At 36.9% G+C, this 18,105-nt stretch overlaps 1 protein-coding gene across 20 annotated transcripts in view; it reads right to left on the bottom strand.

Annotated features, from left to right (window-relative positions):
• Nucleotides 1–18,105, bottom strand: part of PTPRD (protein tyrosine phosphatase receptor type D) — a 1,876,190-nt gene that overhangs the window by 508,002 nt on the left and 1,350,083 nt on the right. The window lies entirely within an intron of this gene.

The following is an 18,105-nucleotide window of genomic DNA, read 5'->3' as shown; positions in this document are numbered from 1 at the left end:
GCCCTCTCTCCTGTTAAGTTGTGCACTGCTGCCGTCTGGACCACGAACACGTACTTATCATCTAGCTGATCTTTAACACATGAGAAACACGTTTACCTAGTAAACCTTTTATGTTTTTCAGGAGTTCATTTATAATCCTAGAGGTGAGTGACAGGACAAAACTCCACAAGAGGTTATGTCTCCAAGAGTCTAACATCTGGATGAAAATCAAATGAAAAACAAAAATCCAGCTGTTTTGTCCATAAAGCAAACACACTGATATTTGGAGACATCTGGAGAGTTGACTGAAGTTTTTGATTTTCATACAGATGCTCAGCGTCATAGAGACACAGCCCTAACTATGGAAAGAGATGCATAACGCTCCTTCATTACGTCATTGCCATAGGGAACCCTTTCTACTGCTAATGTCTGCTGGCAGAGTGAAGACTTATCCTGCTCACTTATACTGTTGTATCACTTTTATTTCATAGCATATGGTCATTATGTTTCAGGACATATATTTTGACCTGGATAGCCATGCCATGATGTAGCCATGATAGATTTTGAAAAATTAGTTACTTCATAGCCCTTTTCTTTTTAAGTTCTAATTGGTTAGATGCAAGCAGGAAGAGGGGGGCATTTACTGGATCGCCTAGGCTTTCTTCAGTAACTAAACAAACACATGTAAAACTGATTTAAAAGATGATTCAAACAATTCAAGTTTTAAAGTGATGTCACATTCGAACTAAAGATAGTCCCAGGGCTCAATTTACTCTGCAGTCAGCACACTCCTTGGTTTGACTGTTGGGTGAAGCAGCTGCATTATCTGCATTTTGCCAAGTAAACAAACTCTGTACCGTGCAATAGTGTTTGTTGTTTCCTAATGTGCCAGTGGTTAGAAATGGCTTAAAAACTTTAATTATACATTTTCATATAATGCAGAGGCGGTGTGGGGGTGTGCTTCATTACTTGAAGACACACACACAAACTACACTTGTATACTTTGTCTGTGGTGTAGTAGTTATTCAATACATGCTTCGTAAGTGCCTGAGAAATAATATCACTCCTTAACTGATTACTTACTATGCACTGGACACTGGCTTAGACATTTAAAGTATATAATATTACTTAATTCAAAAAATAATCCTCTGAGGTGGCTTTACGGTCCCCATTTTATATATAAGTTGACTTAAGTGCAGAAATGTTAAGTGATTCACCCAAGGTCATATCAATATAACAGAAGTGGCCTTAAACCCAGATTTCTCTGACCCTACAACCCATGCTACGATCTGCTGCCTCTTCTTAAAGTGGGTATCTGATGGCAGAAACCTAGCTTCGCTAAGACCCTCAAGACTGGTTTAAGACCACTGTCAAACAGAGACATGCATAGACCCTTTCATGCCTATTTCATTAAAAATCATCTTGGCGGAAAGTAGTTGGCACCTGCACGTAGACGGAAGAAGTTTACATTTATTACACATACCCCACTTGCACGCATTCAAAATGATTCAGTCAGTGGGTTAGCAAAGGTTGTTTTAAGCCAAGTGACACCTGTAAAGGAAAGTTATATTGCTGCTCTTTCCTTTTAAATCTGAGCTTCTTACTTACTGGCCTGGTCTGTTGCAAACATCGATGTGTCATAAAAAATACGTTGTCTTATAAATCACGTCTCTCCTGTAAGAGATTACAACATTTTTTACAGCCCATCTGAACCTCTTGAAGCTTTGTTTCTTCAGAACCTATTCCAGTTACAAAGAGAGGAGATTTTTACTTCAAAGGAAGCATTTATGAAATCTACACTTGCAGAACACAAAACTATCTCTTTAAGGCTTTTTAATGGTTGATACCTCACTTAATTTTGCAGTTTACATTAAAAAACTCACAATACACATAATAATAAAGTATCCACCTTTTATGACTATCCTGCTGCTAATTTCAACAATGTACACAAACAAGTTGGAAAAAAAAGGCATCAGCCCTCTGATCTCAAGTCTTATCTTTTTTCACTGGAACTTACTGGAAAAGTCATCGCAATTGCTAGAAATCCACAGGTTCGAGTAGCGCGCTAAGAATGGCATTACCCACACCCACCACGCAGCTGAGGACTTTAAGCCAAAATGGTTGCATTTAAATGGAAGAATAATTATGCGACTCACCATTTAATAGAGTAATCAAGTGGCATTAGTTAGGTGGTTTTGCTTTCTTTAAAAGAATGTTTATCAAATACCACATGAAAGACTATGTTTACCCACCAACATAATAACAACTTTCATTTACGTGGCTACTTATCATTTCCAAGTGCTTTTACATTTATTATATAATTGTGTGATCTCATTCCGGACACTTGAAACTATACCTCAGATACAGTCCCGAAACTGTTTTCTGAGCACTCAACTGAAGGCAGATACGCTTTTCTGGTACTGCCTTGACTAAAGAGGTCACATAAAATAATACTGTTTTAGTCCCAAAGAGATTTCAGACAAAGAAAGGAGGAGATGAAAAACAGCATCTCACCCACTGTGAAACCACAGTGAAATTTACAAGGAATTTACAGGAGGGGGCTTTTGTTAAAGGGTTTTTCCCAAATGTGCCAGACTACAATCTAACAGTCTGTTCTAAGATTAAGTGCTTCACCTTGAGGGTTTTTTTTTTTTTTTATGGCGGCTTCTAACTATAGTGCCTCACCTTAGATATAAAATATCACCTCAGAGGGATGAGCTAATGTTGTGTATGAAGGAGCCTTACTGGGAACCTCCATGAGTGAGAAGCACAATCAGGGAGTATCAGGGTGGATGCAAAGCAGTGTGGCAGAGGGGACAGAACACAGACTTTGAACTCAAAATGCCTTTGATTAAAATCCAAACTATTCTATTACTGCTTGAAGGCCTTGACCAGCTCATGTAACCTCTATGAGCCTTAGTTTCCTTATCTCTACAATGGAGGTGACTATATCCTTTGTTAATAGGATTATTGTAAATATCAACTGTAATATTGAATGGGAATATTTAATTGGTGCCCAAGATATTAAATAATGAACAGATTCATTACCAAGTTATTATTAGACCTGTGTCTTTGCTATTGCAATGTTCCAGGCAGAAACCCAAGAGGGTGTGGACCAAGGAATGTATTTTAATGGAATGAAAAGGAGAAGAGAGCTTCAATTAAGATGGTTTCCTGAATTGTAGCTTGGGGATTGGGATGATGATAAGGAAGAAGAGGAGGAGACAGAGGAGAAGGAAGATGATATTCAATAAAACTAGAAATAGAAGGAGACAAAAGAAAATGAGAAAGATAGTGGGAGAGAGATTACATTGCATGATGCATTTGCCTTTTTTGCCCAGCTCCTAACCAGGTCCCTGGCTCACATATATTCACACATATATGTAACACACACATATACGTGTGTGTTGAATTAAGAAATGAATGAATGAGCAAATCACACACAGAGATAGGTCAACCAGCCTAATTCAATGACAATATTTGAATTGGATGCATGATTAAAAAATACATACATCACACAATATTCTTATCAGAAAACAGTAAATATCGAACCTGGCATGTATGCTTGTATCACGCGCCACAATCTAAGACTTGCACTGCATTGCAAACAAAATGAACTGAGAATGAAACATACAGAAGGGTGACCTTATTTAGATCAGAAAACTGCTCCTTTTCCAGGTTTAACATTCCCCAGGAGCAGGAGGAGGCCTTACTTCTTCCCATCCCATTTGGATATACACAAATCTAAGTCACTGATCACCGGCCGAGATACTGTCAGCTTTCGTAAGTTCATATTGCTTCCCTTCAACTCTGCCTGGAGAATCACAAATGGCACAGAGTGTTTAGTAGGTAGAATTCATCTCTTGGCCAGGGCAAAATCAGTGTGGCAGGGTGTTTTAAAAATGTGCGTGGAGCAAGGGTGCCTTAGGACTTTTGCATGGACAGGTCTTTATTTTCATGTACTTATTAGATACCTATTTTCAGATGCCCTTAAAGATCTCTATTCCTGGAGCCATTCACATTCCCATGTTGTGCTACATGCGGCTTCTCTTTTCCTTAAGAGAATCCTGTCTTCCATACTACCGTAGGCAAGCAGATACTCTATCTGCTATTTATATAGCAGAGCAGTTTTTCCAGGAATATGGGGCTCTAGGAGGCAAGGCACTACATTATAATTGCCTGTTTTCATTTGTTATTTCATTGTGAAAGCAGGCTAAAATGTGGGAGTGAGGAAGCCACATTTGACAGCTGCCTGTCTCAATGAGAAAATGAACAAAAGAGGTCTTTTCAGTCATAGACCAGGCTCAACAGCATTTTTAGGATTACTGATGGGGTGAAGTTTATCATTTTAAAATATAAATATATCATAGAGTTTTTTTTAAGTGAAATTTATTGCTTTAAGAATAAGGATCAAGGTTTTGGGGGAATGAATTAGCCTTTTGTATTTCAACAGACAGGGTGCCGTACACCTCTCTTAGAACCTCCGTGCTTTGAATCAGTCTGCCTCTTTTTTTTTACATATGGAAAAGTGTGGAATTTAAAAAACAACACTAATACAAAGAAGAGCCAGCTGTTATATGCACAAATTAGTAGCATACAATGCAATTCAAAATTAGCAAGTAATGATTCTGGAAAACAGCAATTTCCTCTAGGTAGGAAAGCCATACAATGGTCTAAATTCTGCCCCCGGCTACTCACAGGTAGTAACACAAGGAGGGTATCCTCACACATCACACAGGGCAAGACTGGGCCAGGTAAGATGTCAACGGTACCTTTTATCGGGAGTGAGACCCTAAAAACGTTTATTAGTAACGGTCATAGAGTTCTAAGAACCACCCGAGACAAAAGAGCATCACTCTATGAAAGCCTAAAACCACCTTGGGACCCAGCAGTTTTAGAGTTGGGCAGACACTGGTGATCTAAATAAAAGTCAACATCTCATAGACTTACTTGTTACCTGCTACTCTGAGTGGGCTGAAAACAAACAAAAAACCCCTCACCTTCTTAACATCCCTCTGTGATCTTTTTTTTTTTTTAAATCATCATTTATTCACATCCTCTCCCCCACACCCAGTTCTCTTTGCTCAGTGAATGGGGTTTAGGGGATGGAGGAGAGGAACTGGATTCCACAATGGGTGTCATCTGTTCCTCTGCTGGCCCCAGCCCTGAGGGCAGGGCTGGGGATGGTTCATTGTGACTGGCTCCTCTACCCAGGCTGCTGGGTAGCCCCTCAGCTTGTGACAGGAATTTTGTTTGAACCAGTGTAGAATGCCTTGGATTCTGCCTCAAGATTTTTTCAGCAGGGAAAGGGCAATTTGTGCAAATGGATGATAGAGGCACTGCAGGAGAAAAGGCTCCTTTTTCATCATTGTAGACTCTGAACCACTCTCTTACAAACTGAAATAAATCCCAGAGAAATGTTTGCCCAGTTTATTGATTCATTCCACAAACATTCCAAGACCATCCCTCAGGCACTGGGGATGCAGAAATGTAAACCCTTCAGAAGCTCTCTTATCATAGTTCATTGTAATTACAGTACAAAGGTTTGTATGTATGTGTGTGTGTGTGTGTGTGTGTGTGTGTGTGTGTGTGTGTGTGTGTGTGTGTACATACATACATATATATAGTGCCGTCAAGTTTCTAAGGAGCTCAGAAAAAGAACTAGTTCTGAGGTTGGGAGGAGGGTGGAATTTTATCTGACATGCAAAGACCCAGAGAAATGGAAGGACACAGAAATGCTCAATAAATGGAAGAAGGGTGGATGCACAGGCATGAGGTCCACAGAAATGGAGTAAGAGTCATGGAAATTAAGACGGATGATCTTGACGTCCATTTTAGTGGAACAGTAGAGGCCAACGACACTGAGACAGGAGGGAGATGGTAAAGAGAATAAGTAGAGAGATTAGCATTGGATGGATTAGTGTTCTATTGAAGTACATTTCGTTTTCATTAATTAACAGGAGAGAGAAGGAGATAAAAATCTGTATTGCCATCTGCAAAATCTCCAGGGAGAGTAGAGAAGGGGGATGAATGTTGGGGGGTGGGGGTGGAGAAAGGCTTGCGGAGAAACAGAGTACAATGACCAAGAAACAACCGTAATACTTGACATTACTAGTAATCAGGGCCATGCCATTCCACCTCTAGCAAAGTGGCAAAAACCAACAAACCACAAGCAAACAAATCGAAATCTGATTTTTCCAAGTGTTAGCGTGTGGAGAGACGGGAGCTCATATAACTTTCTACTACACCTGTTAGCAGAGCACTTTGGCACCATGCAGTAAAGGTGAAGTGTGCATGCTCTCTGACCAGCGATTATGCTTTCAAGTACGCACCACGCATATGCACAGAGAGAATAGAACCTAAATGGCCATCTATAGATACAGATGTTGAAATGTCTTAGATTCACTAGACCACCATCCAGAAGTGCAAATGGACTAAGTATGCACGCACCAAAGTGGAAAAGCATAAAATTGAGGGAGAAAAAGCAAGCTGTAGAATGATATGCATAAATGAATACATATCCATACACAGAATAAGCACAAAAAAAAATAGAGAGAATATACCACTCACACTTCTTGTATCTTGTATTTTATTTTGTACAATACTTTGGGAGATATGCACATGATGGAATACCACTCAGCAACAAGAATACACCAGCTCCAACTCCATATAAATGTCTGGATGAAACTTACAAACATGAGGTTGAGGAAATGAAACCAGATAACAAAGCGTATATACTGTATGATTTAAAAAAACTAAACAAAACAAAACCGAAAAAGCAATGCCAATGTATCCTTGTAGGAATCAGGGTAATAGACTAGCCAGCGTGGGAGGTGGGGGCAGCTGGAGATGGGAAAGGGGTACAGAGCGGGTCTTCTGTGTGCTGGAATATCTTCTTTCTTGATCTGGCTTCTGGTTATACAGGTGTTTTCAGTTTATGAAAAGTCACTGAACTGTGTACTTCCTGAATGTTTGCTTTTCTGAATGTATGTTATACTGCAATAGACCAAATGTGTAAAAATGCTATTTGACAAAGAAAAAAAAATCTGAATATGATAAGACAAATTAACATTTACTTACTCCGAGTTGATGGGTTCTCAGGTGTTTTTATACTTCCTGTGTCTTGCTGTTTACTTGTAATATTTCATTATGAAAAAAAGGAAACACAGAAGCCAATTAAGTGAAGAATTACACATAGGAGAGGGCACCGGTTGGCAGTGACAGGCAATGAGGAATCCGCCCGCGGCCAGAGATCATAGCAGATCTGCTGTAGCACAACCAAAACATGAATTCAGTCTCCTCACTTCTTTCTCTGGTTCAGTGCTGTCCTCTTGCCTGGATGTTGTCACAAGCTTTCCGTTTTCACTTTTTATTTTGGAAACAGATTCAGCTTCTGCCTTTAAGTCTTGTGCAGTGCCCTTGTGCAATATGTCAGTAACTATATTGACAATTAAAGAACTCTGCAACCCTCCTGGTAGTTGTTGATACTTTAAAACACAGGGTTGGAGGTAGATGAAAGAATGACAATGCTTCTTTCTCTGCTTTTTACACTTTCCCAGAAAGGGAGAAGAGATCATAGTAAGCTTCTGTGAGATATTATTTTCTAGGCTGCACCAGGGTATAAGATCAAAGCCCTTGGAAGAGGGTCTGGCATTCTGTCTCTCTTTGGTCCTCAAAATAAAAGCATAAGTCAAGTTCAACATAGTTAATGGGTAATATGTGCTCACTTTCTCTGTCTTTATTAAGAACAGACTGAGTTTTATTTGGGAAATTCAGGGAGAGTGTGTTTGATTTTAAATATATTAAGTGTTTGGAAACAGCTTCTCAGATAGTGAATCCTTCCAACAGTGTGGGAGATGTTTCAGGAAAATTCAACAGGACTCCACTCACTCTAGAGTAAATACAACAGGGACAAAATGCCCTTTGCAGCACACCACTTACCCTAGATGTGTGCAGTTCCTGTGCTGCTGCCCTCACTTTAATGCTCAGATATCCCGAGGTGTTTAATCCATGTCACTTCAGCACATCACACTCGATTGTGGAATTTTAAAGAAGACAAAGAACCCTGTTGAAATGTGACAGACTCCTCTGGACGTTAGCTTACTGTGTAAAGATGGATGGAGAAAATCTTTCTAGATTTGTATCTTATGTATCTTGAAACTTCAGCAATGAGAAAACAGTATGTTTCATGTTTAAGTTGGGCATTTCCATCAAAGAGAAGCTGAGCAATCCAGCATTCCTTAACTCCAAAGTTCAGCATGATCATGAGAGCCTGTTAATATTTGCTGCCCCCTGTAGTTTGCTTGTGTAAAAATACTCAAAAAAAAGAAGAGAGCTATTTAAAACTCCAGTTGCTTTTTTTGTAAATCCTAAGCACTTCTGGAATTTCATTATCTATCTCTTTTCAGTCCAACTCCACACATGAGAGTGATGAGATGGGGCGAGGCAGGAGAATACTTCTATGAGCAGTTGTGATTTCATTTAAGAGAATAAACTGGGGAAATGATTGTCTTTTAAACATGCAGATTGTATTATATGGAGAAAGCTGCTCAAATAAATATGATTTTCTTTAAAAAGGCAAAGGAAGCATCTGTTTATTAAACTACTTTCTCAATTTTCTATTGCCTTCAGAATTGGTTGTGGGACATGATTGCCTTTGTCTCCAAGCACAATAGCTTCTAATAACATTAAGCTTAAAATAATAGAGTAGAAAAGTACAGACTCGTGGTTTGTTCATTTTCTGAAACTAATATAGAGGGCAGAAATTTTACCCAAGCTTAAAATAGCACATGGAACACTAGAAATCTAACACTGGCTCAGTGATGAATGAAATTTCATTATAAAGAATCATAATCTAATGTCTAACTAATCTAATGTCTAATTTTTTCCAAAAAAATTTGGAACTAGTTACCACCATGCACAAATGCTAGGGTATAAGGTAATAAAACTGTTTACTTTTGAAATAGATTAATGAAGAGGAGTAGGTGATCCTAAGACAGTATCATCCCATGGCCTGTGTGACTTGAATAATTTTAGGTTTAATTTCATGATTCAATTGGTCTGTGTATATGTAATTCCCAGACAGATTATGGAAGGGTATGAATAATTTGTGCAGTGCTACAGCTTCCCTCAGCCACACAAAATATCTCCTTTAGTTTTTTTTTTAGAATCTGTATTACAGATTCACATTTATTTCATCAAAAATGAGTCAGGAAATTGATAATTCCAGTCGAATTGGTAAAATCAAAGAGATAGCTATAGCTGTTTTGAGATCAAAATAGGTTAACAAGGGATAGACGGGATTTCAAAATTGTAGAGTAGATAAACAAGATTATACTGTATAGCACAGGGAAATATACACAAGATCTTATGGTAGCTCACAGAGAAAAACACGTGACAATGAATATATAGATGTGTTCATGTATAACTGAAAAATTGTGCTCTACACTGGAATTTGACACAACATTGTAAAATGATTATAAATCAATAAAAAATGTTAAAAAAAAAGAGAAAAGAAAAGTAATATTATGAGAAAAAAATAGGTTAACAGATTCACACTACTATAATATAAAATAGATAAACAACAAGGACCTACTACATAGCACAGGGAACTATACTCAGTATCTTGTAATAACCTATAATGGAAAATAATCTGAAAAAAGAATATATATATATATATGTATATATAATTGAATCACTTTGCTGTACACCTGAAACATTATAAATCAACTATACGTTAATAAAAAAAAAAGATAAACCCTAAAAAAAAAAACCCAAAACAGGTTAGATCCAATTTGACATAGTTAACTGAAGGGAATTAAATAATGCCACTTGCTAAAGAAACAAACAAAAGAAAGGTTTTAAAAAGCAGAACATTTACCATAGATAGAATCCTAGTAAATAAATACATGATAAGAAATCACATTTGCTGATAGTCATTTTAATAATGAATTTAATTTTATCATGAAACTCTCATGGTATAACCATCCTGTTTCATTTTGTTGAAGTACACACAGAGACCAAAACCTGGTAATCAAGAAAATATTGTTAAATATTCTTGGGCTCCCTGCTGTGGAGAATATAAAAGAAGCAGAAGATTGGGACACTCTTCAAAAGGTGCATGAAGACTAACATGTAAAAGAATAAAAAGACAATAAGCACTTGAGAATTTTAGAAAAGAAAGATAGCTTTTTCTTAAAATGTTCATGAAGGTATGGTCTGAGCTGGGCTAGGATTTAAATAGAAACAAAACATGCTGACTGGATGGATGGAAAAGAACTTCTGGGATTTGAAGCACGAAATAAAGCTCTGACAGAGCTGCCATCCACCAATGGCCTCTGCCCTAAATGCAGACTTAGAAGAAATACAAAAGATTTCGGACCCAGACCTAGAGATTTCAGATATTACCAAAGGGTCCTTGATCATGAGCTAGTCTGTACCAGTAAAACAATATAGAAACGATTTTTTTTGTGCGTGTGAGATACACCTTAAGGTGGACCCAGAACTCAATATCCAGCTGAACAATGGGTCCCTGAAAGGATCTGGCCAAGAGGGACAAAGCCCCCTCTGAGAATCTGGGAGAGAGCTTGGCAACCTGAAAAGGTGGCCACACACACTGCTGGAGAGAATGCTGAGTTGGATGACCAAATATTTGATTCTAGCCCTAGTACTTTTTTTTACTGTGGAAATTCAAACTTCTCTACTACTCAAATTCATCATTTATTTACCATGTGGGCATTACTAACACCCTTCTGTTTATATCATGCAACCCTGGTGAAAAGAACAAGAGATAATGTAGGTAAAAGTACTTTGTAAACTATAAAATGCTATATAAATTAAAAGCTGATCGATTTCAACTTTGCAGACAGCATCCATGGCCTTTTGTCTCTGATTCACTGGCTGAACCATAGTCATCAAAAGCCCTCTTCCACTCTTCCACTAACCCACATCCAATTCACACTTCCCTGCACTAGACGCACTCTTTTCAGGAAGGTCTCCTTATCCTTTGTCACGCTTACTTCCCATGCCCTCCACTCTTAGGCATGATTTAATACCACCTTATTCATTTTAACTCACACTCTCTTTTATATAAGGATGTGTTGTCTCTCAGTTGCAGTATAAACTCTTGAAAGAGAGGAAGCTTGTTTCTTTTTTTAAAAAAAATTTTAAAGTGACACTAGAACTCCCCTATACGTGGAAACCAAGAGTTGGGGGTAGAGAGACTTAAAGGACACTGAGAGTTCAGGGAGAGTAGCCGAGGAAAACTGAGGTACAGACTGACCGCATCCCAGTTAGCCAAATAGTTCAAGCTCTTGTCTTGACATTTTAAAAATGATGATGGCAATCCAGATCGCCATTATACAGGAACTGAGTTAAATAATTACTCAGTTGAAAAAAAGATACAGAAGTAATAAAGATGTTGCATTACACTGTACACATACAGAATGGCATTCCACAAACCAAAAAAACAAACAAACAAACAAAAAAAAACAGAAGTTGAGTGGGATTTATATTTTCTGCATCAAATACTTTAAACTAATTGAATATTGAGTCCATAAGATTTAGACAAGAATAAGATCTTGAGGTATTTTCTCTTCAATTCTCAGAAACAACCAGCTTATGTTTTTTCCCCACTGATGACATATATTGTTCAATTACTACTAACCCTGACATGATGATACAGAAGGCAGAAAACCATGCATGTCAGGTAAACATGTAATGTGTGAAGAAAGGTCATTTTAAGTAGGGGAAATAAAGTGCTGGGCTTTTACTGTTTAACGAGATGCATTTGTTTTATATATGAAAATACTACTTTTCATGTTTCAATCAATCCACTAAAAAAAAGGAAAATAAAACTAAGAAGGAAAATTGGCAATAATGTAATACAAACTGTTTAATTTCACTTTGTGAAAATTCATCGTCTTGAATTATCTGCATCAGTGATTCACCTATCAAATGTCTCCCTACATAAATGCCTGTGTCAAATCACTTTCTTTTCTTTCTTTCAAGTTGCTGCCTTCTAGTACAGAGCTAACAGAGAACTAGGTAAGATGAAAAGACTCTTCATCTGCAAAGTGTGGCTTATAAAGTCATCTGACATACACTTCGAAGAGGTCTAACCCAAAGCACCGTAATTATCATTCTGAACCTGGGTCCCTCGAGTGGTGTTTCTCCTTTAACTTACAGCACTTTAAAACTAAAGGTAACAGGCCCTCTTGAAAGGAAGTGAGTTGAACGTAACAGACTCTGTTTCTGTAATTTAAAAATTGTGCGCTCAGACTTTAATTCAAGCAGTGGCACAATTCAAGGAAATGGGATTTAGGTTTCTGTGTTGTTCAAATAAAGATCAGCACATCCCCCATCTCTGCAAGTGGATAGACAGCAACTGCAGCTGATACTTGGATGGTGGCATGAAGGTCTTAAAGCTGAAAAAGTGCTTGCTAAACAGATTGTTTCCATTTTTCGCTCTCTCATCCTGCAAATGGCGACTGTTTCTTGGCCAGAAGCAATTGTGGAAAGGTTGTTGAGGGTGGCTTAAAGGAAACAGCCTGTGTTTAGACTGGAGAAGACGTTTGGAACCCACAAAAGTGGGCATTTCTTCTTTCACTAGCATTTGTGATGTGTCACCATGGGGACTGCTAAATCTCGCCCAGATGCAAGTGTGTGCATGTTTTTGGTGTCCGTGTGGGTGAGGGCTTGGCAGGCAGCATGGTGCCTTAGACAGTAAAGTGAAAGAAGTTCATTCTGCTCAAATCTAGACATTTAAAGAGCAATAAATGTCTGTTAAAATTTTCGGAAGGAGAGCAAACAAAGGATTTGGAAGCATGAACCTTCGTGAAAACAAATCCAAATTATTCCAAACACACATCTTTTTGAGTGCATTTTTATTACTTTTTGAAATGTTTTACTAAGATCTTTGGTGAATGTAGATATGGATAAAAACAATACAAGCATGGTAATGCACTATTCTGCTCAGCAATTGTTGGCTATCTCTAATGCAGTGAGTGGACTTATGTGACAATACCATGTAAGTAATTTGTTAATGTTACTTGACTAAAATAACTAGGTTCAGGAATATTATTATATGGAGAAAAAAACATTATTAGAAGGTGATAAAGAAATATCTCCTTTAATGCATCAAAATGTATTCTTAAAAGTGGCAAAATGTTATCATCCCATTAAAATGTGCACAAGAATAGAGATGCAGACTTTTAAGGAATATGGCTGCAAAATAACATGTTGGATTTCACTTAGAATTTTTAAGATTCCTAAATGCCCATCTGAGAACAGTGTAGTAATAATTTTAAAAGCATATCATAAACCTAATACAGAACAAACACAAATTTCATGTGGCAAATTGAGTGGTCCAAACTATTTAGTTTGAGTTATACAACTATTAATTTTTGAATAATCAACCCTCAGGTCAGGTCACTCTTTGGTCAGAGTTTGACCCTAGATATTGGTGCACCACCAACTTGCAGTTGTGATTATACTGACATATTTAAATAGGCTGCAGTGGCAATGATGTTATAGTCACAATAGCATACTACTATGAATGCTACTGTGCCTTTCTATAGTTTTCAAAATGCCAAGAAAATGCAGTTGTTTGTAGGTAATAAACCAAATTAGCACTGAATGCAAATTTAATATGGGGGAACTTAGACCCAAAGAATCTATCATTGAATAGGGATGCAGCTGTAAAGCAACTGCTTGGTTTAACATAAGATTTCAGTAATGCATTCTAGTTGTCGTATCAATTTAATTCCAATTTTTATCAATAAAATCTGAAACTAGCAGCTTTATGTCATTCATTCCTATTTTGATTTTTTTTAATCAAATAAAAACAGCCTGCTGATGTAAGTGACAAAAATGTTGATATCAGCAGGTGTTACCCAGATTGGAAATGGGGATGCAGAAAAAAAAAAAAGGAGGACTAAGACATTAGTTAGACACTCAAAAGCAAATTAGAACAATTACTGAGAAGGGATAAAAAATAAGAGGAATAGGAAGAGAGGAAGACTAAGAGCAGTATTCAGTGATGTTGGTGGCGTCATTGGAACTCAGCAGCTCTGCACATGTCCCAGTGAGGAAGCAGTGCACCATGACACAAAGCCACCATTTATAATTTCTGAATCCATCTAATTGTCTCTGGTGGCTAAAAACTTGAACTCAGAGAGCCACCTAAACTGGCTGGGAAAGTTTCAGAAAAGAGAGAAAGCAATAGCTTCAGAAAAGAGAGAAGTAAGTTGATGGCAAAATTCCGTTTCCTCAGTGATGATAGCCAAAAGGACACTATTCGTAAATATTAATGATAATGATAAAAACAATGATGCATTTGGAGAGCACTGTTCATTTTGCACGTTTGTTCTACATCTACTGCTTCACCACAACAGCATGAGATAAGAAGGGAAATTACTTTTATCTTCATTCTACAGATGAAAAACAAAACAAAACAAAACAAAACAAAACAAAACAAAACAACAACAAAAAACCAAAAACACAATGCTTCAAGAAATTTAAGTAACTTGTCCAAGCTCCTGGCAGTAAAATAGTGGCAGAATTGGAGCTAGAACTCAGCTCTCCTGATTTACAGCACTTAGCTCTTTCCCTAACTTCTCTGATGACTCCTCTTCAACAGGCAACATGATTATAACTTACATCAGAAAATAAATTACTTGGAACTACTTTGTAACGGCATCGTATTATTCACTGTTTCACATCAGCATATTCTCATTCTAGGTCTCTTTGCTCTCCCTAATCTGACTTTATCCTTCCCTTGTGTTATGTACCAAAACTAGTCATCCTGCTAATTTTCATGTGTGTACAAGATTAGGAAATCCTTCCCTGAAACTAGAGTTGGAGGCCTGGCACAAGCACCAGCTCTATAGTTTCCTATCAATAATCCTGAGTAAATCCATGAAATCCTGTGGATCTCAATTTTCTCACTTGAAAAATGAGAGATTCAGATTTAATTCATCTCTACACAATCACGCAAACACACTCTCTCTATTCAGTTGTTAACTAATTATTATATTATTACACAGTACACATATGATACATTTATTCACAAATTATTTATTAATTCTAGTATCATTCAGCCTTCCTCCTGTGTTTCTATGCATGTGTTTATCTGTGGCATTGTCATGTGTTAGACTTCTTGCTATTCCAAGTGTGGTTGGTAGACCAGCGATATTACTGTGGCCTGGGAGACTGTTAGATATTCAGAGTCTCATGTTCTAGCCCAAATCTATTAACCTATCATTTGCTTTTTTAACAAGATGCTTGGTACTTTGTATGTACTTTAAAGTTTGAGAAATATTGCCAGAGATCATACGCTTCTAGGAAGAAGGAGAAACAAGACTTTGTAAATCTGTCTACATAACACACAGTCTATGGGGATTTAAAAACTCACTTGAAGGCAAGTATGATTTCTCTCTCTATTAAGTTTTTTCGGACTGTAATAATAGTAATGAAGATGTTCAGATATTTTATTTTTTTAATTTTACTGAAGGCTTTACAAGTTTTTAAGGAAGTAATAGAAAACATATGGATCTAAACTAAGGATCAAAATCTGATCTTGTCCTAATTGTCTTGAATAATGAGATGTCAAATAGTGAACCAGTCTCAACAACTTCAGGAATCCAGATCCACTGCAGATTCTGCCTTAGGTCACACAGTAAGTGGTTTAGGAGTCTATCTTATTCCCAAACCTAGTCACATTCTACTATAATGGGCAATTGACTTGTAAAGAAAAGTAACATCAGGAACATATCTAAGGAAAAGGAGTGTTATTACTAGAAAAAGCATGGCACCAACTTATAGTCATCCATTAGCCTATCAGCCTTTCTTTAGAGTAGTACCAGTCAGTTAATGAATATTCTTCCAAGTTATACATCCTCCTGGAATGGATATATATTTGGACTATATTAATCACTTTTCAAAGTCTTTAAATCATGAGGTTTGAAAGTATTCCCAGTAACAGCAAGGATAAATGTTGGAGTATAAATATTAGTTCTAAATTAAGTATCCCCAAACATTGGAGAATATTTTGTAAAACCTCTTTGCAATAAAAATAAAATATATTTTAATTCTACATATTAATGAATTATAGTAAGTATTTATCTTCCTTGGGCCTTAGTTTCCTTATCAGTAAAACTAGCTGCAACTTTTGTGATTCTCCACCTTCAAAAACGCCTGTGAAATTTGATTACTGTTTAAAAGACTACTCCATAAAGCAATATGCCACAAATGAATTGGGTAAAGTTCACGGCAATAATGTTTGAGCTAAATCTTGTTTTATGTTTCAATTATTTATATATTTCTATCCCTCCTGTTTATAAAGAATGATTCAAGGCAGTTTACGGTAGTAAATTTTTCAACAAACAAGCCTAAACTTGTCCATTTATGTGTGTAACATGCTATGTTTCAATTATTTACTTTTTTCCAACTTTTTTGTTTTGAAATTTTCAAGCCTACACAAAAATGCAGGAATGCTATAATAAACATTCATATTGTCTTCACCAATTGTGACACTTAGCCTCATTTGCCTTATTGCTCCACCTCTCCTTTCTTTCTGAATCGTTTGTGAGCTAGCTGCAGTCATCATGACACTACACATTACAATAATTCAGTATGCATCTCCTAAGAACTAGGACATTCCTCTATACAGCCAGAGTAAAATTATCAAACTCAGGAAATTTAATATTGACATGATGCTATCATGTACACATAACCCACATTCCAATTTCTAATTTTATAGCTATTTATTTCTCAACCTTGGCTCCAGTGAATGGTCTACACATTACACGTTAAATATTATTTGCAAAAACTCAAGTAAGCATGTTTTATGGGGAAATTGCCATATTTGATTGTACATTTACAATGCATATTTTCATAAAATTGAAGTAAAATCAACTCAACTGATTTTTTTTCTGGTATATAAACACACATATTTTTCCACTGAAATGAGCATGCTTGGACATTTTGGTATGCATACACATTAAAATTGGCTGAGGATACAAACTTGAAATTTGGCAAGGTTTTAAGAAAATAAGGCCAGAGTTAGAAGAAAAACTTGAAGATTTAAATGATGTGAATAATTAGAATTATGAGTTTCAAAGTATGAAACAGAGCATTAACTGTCTTTAAGATCATCCTTTACCATCCTCTGCCTGGGAGGCCCACAGTTAAGATGAAGTTTAAGGACTTTATGTAACACGCAAGTCAACCCAGCGTTAATGATTAAAAACAAATCAATCAGTTCCAAAGTAAAGATTTCCAAGATAATTTTAATTCTACCATGGTTTGCATTTCTGTTCCTGTTTTTATAGATATCTATGAACTTGGCCTTTCTCTCAGCCTTTCTCTCATGGGCATTCTCTGGTTGCCCTCAGAAGGGTTAGTCTTCTTTCTATGTGCATTGTGGCTCTACATATGCATTTCCTTTGAGTGTGCAAAAAAGATGGAGGACTGTGAGTACATTTCAGGGAACAGAGACTAAGTCTTAGTCTTCTTTCCTGAGCTGGCCCAGGATAATTTGTCTTGACACAGGATATTGTTCATACACTGCAGGTGGGTTGCTCAATGGATTTAGTCACAATGACCCTTAGGAAACAAATCAAGTGTGTGTGTCTAATTTATACCACACATTATCAAATACAAAAATATGTATTACTTTAGCCCAACTTCATTTGGAATGCCAAAGTTTAAGTTTTCCAAGTTTAGCCTTAAGTGTGCACAGTTTGGGTTTACATTTCATTTTCATCTGTCTAGATAAATCATTATGTCTGAAGTTCTGAGAGACACATGGCAAACTTTTCTTAAATGCAATGAATACAACATGAACATGATGAATCCTATATTTTTAAGAGCCTACACCACTGAGTCTGGCAATTTCCCTGACCAGATGTTGATATTTCAACTTTTAAAATGTTGTTAAAACCAACAGCTCTTATTTTTTCTTATAATCACAGCTTATAGATGTTGAAAACTTCTTGGCTTAAAGAAGGTGAATGGTTAAGAGTACCAGCGCTCTTTTGTGGGAAGGGGCACTTGTTGGAGCAAAGTTACTCTCCCTTGTCCAACAATTCTTTTTCAATTCATTTGAGTGAACAAAGAACAGAACAC

The sequence above is a fragment of the Camelus dromedarius genome, chromosome 10, assembly GCF_036321535.1.
Source record: "Camelus dromedarius isolate mCamDro1 chromosome 10, mCamDro1.pat, whole genome shotgun sequence".
Taxonomy (NCBI): Eukaryota; Metazoa; Chordata; class Mammalia; order Artiodactyla; family Camelidae; genus Camelus; species Camelus dromedarius.
The sequence above is the reverse complement of the archived record's forward strand: the minus strand, read 5'-3'. Positions and strand labels throughout refer to the sequence as shown.